The following is a 12,690-nucleotide window of genomic DNA, read 5'->3' on the forward strand; positions in this document are numbered from 1 at the left end:
ATAAAATTTTGGACCTTGAATAAGGCACAAATGCCTTCTATGGCATTGGAGAACAAGAGTTACAAAATATTGATCTTTGACCAGAAGATAACATTTCTACTGAATTCAGCGTGTGATCCTTTGGCGATTAATATCTGTCATTTAGCAATCCCTGGCAAGAGATTAATAATACACGAAATTATATTTAAAACATGTTTTTTAATCGATTGAAATCCAAATTAGACACAGAACTACAATTGCAGTCACAAAATAATGTACCAAATTTGATATATTTAAATAACTGAGCTATCGTATTTACATGCTTGTGAAGTATTAAATGTTATATGTCTTCGTTTTGTAGTTATATTCGAGCATACAGGCTTCCTCTAAATATAATTGCTCGGAATTGGATAGAAATGAGCAAAAATTTGGCATACAGACCATATACCAAATTGCATCCATCTAGCTCAAAGCATTTTTAAGTTCTAAGTTCACAAAAAAAAATGATAATTCAGAAATATTACTAGAAAGACGAAGTATTTTGTTTGTTGCAACAGAAAACTACAGTCATTGGCTTTAAATACTATTGTTAAATGGTATATATAAAACCTTAAAACTCTGAAGATCTATGACATATAGGAAGGATTCAGTACTTTTACTGCATCCCTCGCACGAATATTGCTCCATTTTTAGTTTTAACATTTGTCTTTATGAATTGAAGATCAAATTTCTGTTCATCAAAATAAATGTAATACTTTCAAAAATGTGGATTTAGGCGTTTTAGCATTAATTCTTGATAGAGCACCAATGAAAATATTAGTTTGCATCAAAATAAGAATTCGCCACTTCCAATTCAAAATATGATGCACTAATCACAAAAACTGCCAAAATAAAAAGAATATTGTATCAAGAAAATAATACTATTCTTTATTCAACTAACATTCTAATTGCACTTAACGCATTTGATTATATTTGCCATTCTCACTCCATCATTGAGTTTCTGTTATAGAAAAATGACAACAAAAAAACAACGCAGTCTAGTGGTTTTTTATACTAATGACACACTGCTTGTATTAAGACATACCCAAGTTCGAATTCTTAAGGAGATTACTATAAAAAAAGTGCGATTTTCTTTTATTATATGACCTTTTTTGAGGGTAAATTATATAATTTAGTGCAGTTTGACCTATAATGATCCTTGTGCCATAAAAAGACAATCAATCAATACAATTTGTTTTTGTACTATTAACATTAAAATAATTTCATATACATTCTCATATCCTTTCATACTTTTATGAATAGACAAAATCTCTTAATGCATATTTATAGACTGCAATTTATAAAAATTGAAAGTATACGATACTTACTACTTTAAGAAAAAAATTCCAATTCAGATATCTCTCCAAAAATCCGTTTTTGTATGTTTTGCTTAGTATTATAATCAATAGGATATAGCCTTTGGAATTCAAGATATCGATTTTTTTTATAATTAATTATATCGGAGCATTTGAAGTTTCGAAGACACCGCCGACACCAAGTGGCATCAATTACAATCAAGATTTGTTGTCAGTTACTTCAAATTTTGATGCAAAATATACATTACTGCATAATCATAAACCTACCATAAGTAATTAGATAAAATCTTGCGTATTATTTAGCTGATATTCCATTGTTTCGCAAGTTCATCTAATTATCGTTCGTCTAGACATATATTGTTTCCATTATAGTTTAATATACTCGAAATATGAATATATAAACACTTCTTATCGTACCGTTTCTGGATTAAATCGTAGAGATTACCACTGCCGAATTTCCAACAAGACAGAGTAGACAGCTGCCTCGGGTGTAAACAAAACGATTTAGAAACCTTATTTTCTTTATTTCCAAATAAATAGGTTCGTAAAAAAAAGATAAATTCCAAAAATGATAAAGTAATGGGATATTAATACTTTGTAGTATCCTTTATTATATTAATACATTGTTATTTTTAGATTAATTATTAAGATTCCAATATATCTCACTAAATTTATTTAGAAATAAATTATTTATAAAATGTGTATCTATTTCAATTATTATACAAAACATGAATGTCGAACAGTCTATTACCATAATAAAGAAAGCAATTTAGCAAAGCGACTAGCAATTTTTACTATCACAAGGTTGAGAGTAAAAATATTATTCTAAAATATATATAGAGAATGCTAAAAATATGCTGAAATATGGAACCTATTTTACCATTTTATTAAAAAGGGAGGGGCGTCTTAATACGTACTGCCTGGGCAGCAAAATATTAAATCCATCACTGACGATTAAGCAAACAGCGAAAATATTCCTCAAACAAAATGTACTAGCTTATAAAATAGTAAAGAAAAATGAATAGGTAGGTTATAATAAAGTTATGGAAGATATTAATTCTAATGATTTTCACAATATTTTTTTTAAGTTCTTTACTGACGCTCTTTTTTTTTAAGAAATATTTTAAGATGCCTGAAAAAATAATCCTGTGTACATTTGCTAAATAAGCGCGACTGAAATAATATGTGTGACTTTAAAAGATCGCTTTTTAAATAAACTCAACATTTATTTCTGTCGTAACGGGATATCTGTTCCATGGCCAAAATGGAACAAATAAAAATAAATTTTACAAATTACAACACCAACGCACAAAACAGCAAACCACGCCAAATTTTGAAACCAACCACAATATTTGAATGGAGCATATTTTTTTCTGAACGTGACTTTTAAAAATGTGAAGCTTCATTCACTAAAAGGAAGCTCGGCTTCCGGTACAGCGCTCTTGACACGTGGTTTCTTTCAATCTAAAGGACGTGCTTTTCTTTTTTTAATTCTTCCCCTAAGACATGCTTAGAATGCTTTTTAAACCGCAAGGTAGAAAATAGCATAAGAAGATAATGATCACTAATCCGTTACCCTTTGAGAGATTCTAACCTGATTTAATCCACAGAAGCTTCAGATCTGACTGATGTATAGATTTGTCATTAAGTAATCAAACTGTCAAGCTTACTCTTTTTTCAGACATAATCAAACGTTCTGAATTAGCCTCGTTTGTTTGGCGATTGAAAACCCGAATCTTGTTCAAATGTGAATATTCTTGGATTTTCTTTTGCTTTATATACTAAGTACAAAGCAGCGGAAGCGGTCTACCCAATATTTTCTCGCATATTTTCTAATAAAGGTGTTGTCCTAGAGAACGCCTTGCATGATACTGGAGTACGATAACAATGAAATATTCATCTTTGGCTTGAATAACATTTTTATTTTCAGATTCATGAGCGTTACTAATAATATCGCATTCACAAAAATAATTTTAAAAAATGGATTGAATCTAGCACTTGAAAATTTTTAAGTTACTATTTAAGCTCCTATTTTTTAATACATCTTTATTCTTTTATATTTTTGCATTTGCACTTATGTTACTTCTTTTATATGTTTGCTGGTATCATAGTGAATTATTTCAAATGGGAATAGCGGAATATACATACTAAATTATTTTTATTTAAGATAGTTCGCTTTTTTCTATTGTATTTATATGCGAATTTACTAATCGACAGACGGTCGGCCCTTTCATGTATTTTGTTCAAAATTTAAACAGATTAAACTTAAGATTATGTATGACAAATGTTATTTATCTAGTTCTGTACCTTTTATAATTATTGGGTTCACTTATTCTAAGACATTTCCAACCAACAGATTTGTTCAAAATTTGATAGAAATTTACAAATTTGTCTTAATGAGTGTGTACCAAATTTCATCTGTCTTGCTCAAGACATTTTAGCGTTCTCACATATAATTCCAAAAACTCGAAGAGGTCTAAAACGGAGATTCAGCCAAAAAAACTCGAGTTCAAATTTGTTAATGGATCGAATATTCTTTGTTTATTTCGTATTCTGAACAATTAGAAAAGTACATAAAAAACAAGCAATTTAAATGAATTTATGCAAAGAAAATTTATAAAAAAATAATTATAAAAGTGCATGTTTTATACTTTTTTCTGCTTCCGTTCGGTAAATTTTTTATAGTTATTTTTATACTTATTTTTTGTATGAAGATTATTCTTTCCTCAGGGGAAAAAAAAGAAAACCTCTTTTCTTCCTCAGTTTTATATTTACAGAGTTACCAAATTTCCTCTTTATCTAATAGGATAAGATATTTTACGTTTGACGGAACTTGTCACAGAATAATCGGATTGTCAGTTTCGATCCTTTTCGTGAATTTACAAGCTTATGGAGAGAAAAGTTCCTCCGTGGGACGACAGGTGAGATTTGGATTGACAGCAGACAATGAGATAGTTTGTTTGCAAACGCAAAGGAATGCTTTAAAAAAACATTTTTTATTTGTATAACCAGGAGAGAGGGGGAAAGTGAATAAATAGTATATAATCTGTTGGTAATGCTTCAGGATTGTTGTCAGACTGCCGTTGAAATGTGAGGGTTTCCAGGTTTTTCACGCGGTGACAGATTTACAACTGCTTTATTTATCTTTATTTTGGTGACAAACTACTCTTAAAGCATTTTTTTTCTTGTTATTATCAGGCGACTTGAATTTTGCCACGTTTTATTCCAGAAAAAAAAAAAAAAAGAAGGATTGTCTACGATGGAATTATTTTTTCAAGTTCTGAAATCCTACTTTAGGGGTTTCTTATCGCGGATTTATTCAAAAAATTTTGTTGTGTCCTTATTATGTTTATTTTTTTTAACTGCAAGGAAAACATTCCTGAAGATAGCTTTTTTATCTTATTCAGAAGTAAAATTTTCCCATTTCTTTGTTTCACTTAAAGTGCAATCTAACTCAATTTTTAGCTTTTCTTAACCTATATGCGCAGTGTATCTAGCACAAAATTAAATTTTTACTTTTTTAATACGGAGCTAAATTTCATTCTAGAAGACAATTCTGTGTATTTGGGAATGAACCTCAATAAATATTTAAATAATTTTTAAGTTAATGTAATAGGATGGATTTATTTCTTATGTTTTCTTATTATTATTCAAAATAATTTCTTTTTCCTATTCTATTTTACAAAAATTTAGTCTTTACTTTGACATAACTTGGTTCTCAAAATAACTTAAGTCATTACTTTAAACATGCTGAATTAATTAAACTCTATCTCACAGGATATTGCAATATTTTGTTTCTTATAACCGCAAGCAAATGAAGCTCAACTCTGACTCAAAAGTATTTTACCTTTGCATTCCTGTTTGTCGATAAAAATTTCAAATACCAGAAATGGCAGTTAACTATTTTAATCAACATAGAAATTAATATTTGTCAATTTTTATTATTAAAAGGGTCCCCCCGGGAGGGGCACCTCAAAATGAGGATGAGATGCTTCCGGCATGGTGGTTGGATCTCGCCACCCTGGAGGGTACAATAATAGATGGGGGTTCTGACTCCTCCCATCGATGACGGGACGTACTTCCTTCTGGGAGGGTTGTACCGTGGCCGGTGACGGCCTTTAGGACTCAACCACAGCTTCCGCCAATGTTACTGTTGCGGCAGTCCGGTCCTTCAGTTTTCATGGTTTAAATCCGTGTGCCTTCGTGGCGGGTCGGAGAGTTAGATGGCTGACTTATTATTAAAAGGGACCTCTTTCAAATAGCAATGATATTTTTGTTAACAAAAAAAAAAAAAAAAAAAAAAATCAAAACCAGCTTGTGGTTTCAGTTAACGGAAAAAATCAAACCAGCAGCATATTTCACCATTTTTTTAAAGAAAAAAGAAAAGAAGTCCTATTCGGATTTAAATCTTTTCACGTAAGCTCCAACTTAATTATCTTACATCGATAAGAATTCACATAACTATTCCGCTATAACCCATTTCAATAAAATACATTCACGCTTTTCGAACTCACTGGCGTGCTTCTGCAAATTTCGTTGGGTCAGCATCATTAGCCGATGACAAGCTACTCAATTATGCAAGGTCCAACTTTAGCCTTCAGGTGGTTAATTATCTATCTATCCATCTCGATGAAGATGGAGAATTTTGTATCGGGGAATATATAACAGGTTTTAGTTCTCCTCCTTGAATATTCTCTCCTTGATTCGATTCCCTGAGGGTCAAAAATCGTGTCTCAGGTGTCAAAATGCGGAATGAACTCATAGCCGTAAGCATACATTATTGATGAATCTAAAGATTCGGAGTGAATATCTTAAAGGTATCCTCCTCAGAGGATGATTAGGTAATCAGGTTGCACAAGGAGAGGGGATTTTGAAATTATTTGTAAATTGTATCTGTCATATTGAGCAGAATAACACTGATAACGGAATAAAATAGAAATGCTTTAAACCTAAAAAAAAACATATTTTTTAGCACGCTTTTGTGTTTGAATTCATGCATTCTTTGTGATTATCGTATTTAAAAATATTTGTTTGCTAAGACTTTTATTGGCATTTGGAACTTATAAATGTAAACATATGTATCTTTTTTTTTATTTTATTTTTTTAACTACAGACAGTCACCACGTAACAACAGAACTAAGACGTATAAACAGAGATCATTATATCATTGTGACATGCTGTTATGCTCATCAACTATCCAAATTTTTGCATAAAAAAACAACGGTCAACAAAAATTTAAAGAATCTTCAAACTGTTAGTAAAAGACTAGAAACATTTCCCATCATTTCTTCTAATGTTTTTAAATTTCCAGGGTATTGTAATGTGTTAAAAAAATATTGTGTTACTATCCATAATGAGACTTCCTCTAATTTCTTTGAGTTCGACACATTGAGTAGTGCTGAACTGAGCCTATTTCCCTTCATATACATGTGTTGTCTTGCAGCCTTCCGAATCTGTAGAAGTATTTAAGAAATCTCCCATGTCTGGTTATAATTTGCACTATAATCGGGTGAAATATTCATTTTATAATTTTTGGTTCCGGTTTGAATGCATATGTAATGCGCCTTTCGCACGACATTGTCCATCTATCTTGTCACTGCATAGTCAATTCTCTTCTAATTTCCTTCTTTAACATTTGGAATGATTTTGGGACTACATTATCTATTGGGTCTTTTTGTGCAGTCTTTTTTGCATATTCATCTGCGCTTTCGTTTCCGCATATACCGACAGGAGAGTGTAGTGAAAGCTTATAAGCCAGTTAACAGCTACGCTATACGAGCAAATGCTTTTGTATTGTGGTCATGTTATTGGGCTGCGAACCACAAAGTCCCAGGTTCTATCCTCGCTCAAACAATCCGCTACATTCTGCGGCCTTTTTTTGTGTTGCTGCGTCAAGTGAGTCTGACGTCTTTGGGTTGAAGCAGTCGAACAGAGGAGGGAGAGTCTGTAGTGAAAGTTTATAAGCTAGTTAACAGCTAGGCTATATGAGCAATTGCTCGTATAGCGTAGCTGTTAACTGGCTTATAAGCTTTCACTACAAGATTATATATTTGCCACTAAAGAAACTTCATCCAAGAGAAAAGCCAAACGTTGCAAATTACCTACTGGAGTTGTAATTCTTTTTGTGTTCAAATGATTTCAAAAAAGTTCATGTTTTGGAAATGAAATAAATAAAACCTTAATAAGTATTACAAAAGTTAACTCTCGCAATCTAGGATTAAACATAGAGAATACTGTGTCCTATGGAATTGATATTTGGCTACAGAAAAGGCAGATTTTTTCCTATAATGTATAGTGCAAATTTGTTTGCCAACTGATTCTAAAACTCTCCACGCTTTGAGCATGCGTAGGATATTAAAATTAACATTACACATGAAGTGCTGTTACACGTAATGTAAAACAAAAATTATTAATCAAATCAAAATTATCAATTCCAAATACAACTCAAGCTTTAAATAATAGTAAAACAAATATTAATAATTCATTGTATTGCAGATCTAAAGGTATATTTTAGTTAGATAAATAATTGTGTAAATTATGGGAAGTGTTTATACTATGAAATAGCCCACATTGGTTTCATGCAAATGAATTTTAGACATGAAGCAGTGACTTTGATACCGGGTTTTCAAGAAAGCACAAAGATTCCCAGACGCCACTTTTAAGAAGGGAAAAAGGAAGAAAGGGGATAAGAGTTTGCTGCTGTATCCCAAATTCGTTTACTTCACAGCATTTTGAAACTGACTTTTTTTTCTCTTATTTAAAATGGCTTATATTAAGTTTAGCTTACCATCTAAGTTACATTATTAAGCTCTTAGTATGAACACTAAAAAATTAAATTCCTTTTATGGTGTATATCGCTTAAAAGAGAATTTAAGGTCAGACAAGACGTTGCAGTTTGAAACTTTATTTCTGTGATCTAAAACTGGTTGGAGATTTTTTTTTTTAACTTTATTCTTTTGAATTTTGACATTTATAAAATGGAATGCCGATTGCATATAATTGACACCATTTGCTTTTTGCATTTAATCGAGGAGTAAAACCCGCAAATCTATTCATCAGATTCGTGCTATGTATAGCAAAAATAATAATAATGCAATCCAGCTTTCGGACTTCAAAAAAATGCAAATGACTAAATGAAGAATGAATGACGGAACTTAGAAAAATCGACATCAAACGAACAGAGAAATAAATAAAAAAAATATGAAATAAATTTCAAAATTCAAAATAAAACTGCAAAAACCTCATGAATTATAAATCAAGCAAATACAACATCAAACGCTGTGCTATTTTCTTCAATATATCTCCCAAACTATTTAATTTGGTTTTAATTCACCGTACATTAAATATTCATTATTTTCAAGCAATGTCTGAATTAACCCTGTGCAAAATTAATATTAAATAGCGAAAGAGATAGACTGCTTTGCGTTATTCAGCTAAAAAGTCACGCAATTAACTATATCGTGAATTTTGTATTCACTAGTTACACCCAAAGAGCTATAGTCTAAAGAATAATTTAGTTAGGAAACTCATAAATGAAGCATTCTTTTTATAGTAAGTTGAATCTAAACTAATATAAATAATGTATTACTTGTACAAAGGGACTTTTTCAGAATCTTGAATCTAAAGAATGTTCTTTTTAAATGATTTACTCTCCAAAAACTACTTGTAATAAAGCAACTAAAAAGTTTTTAAATATTATTTAAATTTGGATACCAAGATAATTATTCTTTATTTCTTCCGGATTGAAATCGAAAGCTGTGTTGTAGACAATAAAAAATCTTTATATTTTATTTACTGAATATAAAATGGACAGTGTAATGAATAAAACTATAAAAAAGAATGTTTAAATGAAGTGCAATAGACATTTGTAATGAATAAAACTATAAAAAAGAATGTTTAAATGAAGTGCAATAGACGGTTGTAATGAATAAAACTATAAAAAAGAATGTTTAAATGAAGTGCAATAGACGGTTGTAATGAATAAAACTATAAAAAATAATGTTTAAATGAAGTGCAATAGACAGTTGTAATGAATAAAAATCGGAAATGGGGTCATTTCATGATTCACTTCGCGTCTCAGAATTTGCATTTTAAAATCTTTCTCACTATATTAATTATTAAAATATTTCATTCTTTTTGTCGTATACACAAATCAATTTTCCTCCTTTTCACTCAGACTTTAAAATAGAAAGTATTTTTTCTTCTTCTGAGAATGCAAACGATTATTAAAAATATATAAATGTATACTTGTACAACTGTAATCCAATCAATAATTCTTTGTGAAAATCAAGTTGTTTTAGAATACAAAAACAAACTTTTTTAGTTAATAAAATAGTTATTTTTTATATAAATTATTTCGACTCTTCCGTTTATTTTATCTTTTTGATCATTTGAATATATCTCAATTTTTAAACGTAATCGTGATTTTTTTTTTTGTCCATCGTATTTACTGGTTTGTTTATTGTGCGTATGTAATGTGATGTAATTATGACTTAACTTCATAGAAGAAATAGTTTTTTTTTTTATCTCATTGCTTAATAATCAAATCTAGCTTTCTAAATCTTTCCGTTTCTTTTACGTTTAAAAAAATTCTACTGCTCAGAAAGTATATTAGTGGCTTTTGGAATAAAAGTATTACTATTAAACAATTTGTTAAATTTATTTTAAGTATGTAACGATGGAATTTTAAAATTGCCCTTTCATTCCTTATGTGCCAGAATTCTAAAATTCTTCTGACTCGAATTACATTATTATGCAAAGTCTTGGTTTCAATCTTAGAAAGCAAGCATTCAAAATGCATATTCGGTGTGTGGTACTCTGAAAATAAAAATTGAGCAATCATGGCGCTCCCGGCCTTATCAACGATTTTAAGTGAGAAGGATATAACTTTATCAGAGATTATGTGAGAAAATTTAGAGGAGACCTCTCTAGATGATTCCAAAAATATTCACCAACTACAGTAAAAAACTTGTTTAAATATTGTATTTCATCCGTAGAATTAAAAAAATTAGCACGCATCTATGAATTGATATCTATACATTTCGAATTATATGTTTACGCTTCTGTCAAAAAAGATTAGTATCTTATTTTTTGTTCTGGCTGTCAAAATAAGAAAGAAGGATTTTTGAGTCTGACACGTTTCTTTGAGATGAATATCAGGATTTCTCTAACAGTTTCAAACTATCTTCCCCGTGATCTCTAAGACCCAACCACTGGTTGACAGTTTTATCTACCTTTGGCATCTCTTTACTTCATAAAAGCGGGGAAAGTGGGAGAAAAAAAAACTTCTACAGAATATTCTTTGTTTGTTAAAGTTTCAATGCTTCTTCGACAGAAAGGTCATAAATCAATTTAAAGTATCCTATTTTTATTTTTGAAAAATGCTTTTATTTACTTAAAATGAACAAGTTTGCATCCAAATTATATCAAAAGTTTTTTTAAAGTTTCAGATGACTTCATCTTATGTAAAATTCTAATTAATAAAATGCATTGCCAAAAAGCCTTACTTTAGCATGATATATAGAATTGCTTTACTCTTTAAATTTGGCAGCAATAATAAAAACTTTCGCTTTCTGTATTAGTTGCATGATTTATGAGGCTAATGTCATGAAAATATAAACAGAGATTGTACTTTAACATGCTGATGGAACTGAAATGGAACTGAACAAAAAAACCTGCAGAAGCTATAATTCTCTTTATTTACAAGGTCCCTAATCTCTAAAAAGGCACGATAAGTGCTAAGCAAAATCAAGGCTATGTTAACCGTCTTCTCTGGTATTCGATATTCGTGTATCAAGAGCATGCACCAGGTGAACTAACAGTGATAAAACTACTATCAGCAAATTCTTCGCCAACTCTGTGATGCAGGAGGCGCGAAACCACATTTTTAGATGGTGTAAACATTACAATTTGCGCCATGATAATACCTTAACATAATAATCTGACCCGATATATAATTTCCGGTCGTAACATAGAATTATAGTCGTTTCCCAACCTTCTAATTCTCCAGACTTAGATCCTTGCGACTTCTGATTCTTTCCGAAGTTGTAGATGATATGAAAGGATACTATTTTGAGAGTATAGAAGATATAATGCAGAATGTGACAGCTTAAATGAATACTATTCCAAAAGAAGCCTCCCAGGGGTACATTCGGGTGTGGAAGAAATGGTGGGCTTTAAGTGTGTGAAGGCGCAAGAACCCTAATTTGAAGAGAATTAGGATCCCAATCTTATCACTTAAAAGATATTTGTTTTGGGGTGAAAAGGTCGATTTTTTTTTATATATATAGCCCTCGTATTTACTGTTTGCTCATATTTTTAATATAATCAAGTTTTGAAGCACTGCTAAAACAGAAAGGTCAGTTTCAGTCACTCAGTTCTGTCGTCAAATCAGTTGGATTATTTATTTCAGTTATATTAACGTCCCGTTTTACAGCAACGCTATAGTTATATTGTGACAGACCTCGTAATTTTGAGCAGTGGTCAGATGACGAGGACGATACCTGAGCTCACACACCCATCATCAAACTTCCGCACCACACTAGCTGGGTGAAGTTTGGCCCCTACGACTTTAACGTGTACTAGACCCGCTTACACGACGGTTCTTCGGTGGAATCAGGCCACGAACCCGAAACCCTCTGGTTCCGAAGGCGAAATCTTACCACCAGGTCACCGCGGCCCTCAGTTGGATTATTAATTGGACCAGCAGTGCAAAAAAAAGGTATTTTAACACTGAATTTAACAGTTTTTCTACTTTGGAATAATTTAGGGCAAAATTAAAGAACTTCTTGTAAAAGAAAAATTAACTTTCTATTAAATTGGTAATTCAAACTTTTCTTTTCAACAAATAAACGCACTTCCCCTTTTGCTAAAATTAATTAATTTTACATTTAATTAGGAAAAATAATTTATTTCTCAAAACCGATCAAGTTACTTATCAGTGTCGTAATTGGCCAAAGTATGTATTCGGTCTATACTTTAGTGTTAAAAAATATAAATTCAAGAAGTTGCATTTCTCTTAGTTCACATTTGTGAACGACATTTATAGATTCACAGAATTTATAAATATTAAAGATTCTACCAGTATTTATTTAAGTAGTATCATTTTATATTTTTATTATTCGGTTTCGTATACTGCTCATGGGAACTGTTAGTCAGCAAAATAAAAAGGCGGTTTTCTAAAGTTTCTGACAGAAAAAGTCGGCAAATCCATTTAATTAACTGCACAAGAAAACGGAAGAGAGCAATAGAGATGGCATCCACCCTTTGAAAAGTCGAACGGCTCGTTGGTAATGATTAAGTAATTTACTCTCTTCTTTCAAATTTTTACACACACCGCCTTCCGCCCTTTCTTTTT

The 12,690-nt window shown here is 30.9% G+C and overlaps 1 protein-coding gene across 1 annotated transcript in view; it reads right to left on the reverse strand.

Annotated features, from left to right (window-relative positions):
• The window catches only part of LOC129962613 (uncharacterized), a 57,337-nt gene that overhangs the window by 12,385 nt on the left and 32,262 nt on the right, over positions 1-12,690 (reverse strand). The gene's annotated exons all lie outside the window — the stretch shown is intronic.

Source organism: Argiope bruennichi, chromosome 3 (assembly GCF_947563725.1).
Source record: "Argiope bruennichi chromosome 3, qqArgBrue1.1, whole genome shotgun sequence".
In the NCBI taxonomy this organism is placed as follows: domain Eukaryota; kingdom Metazoa; phylum Arthropoda; class Arachnida; order Araneae; family Araneidae; genus Argiope; species Argiope bruennichi.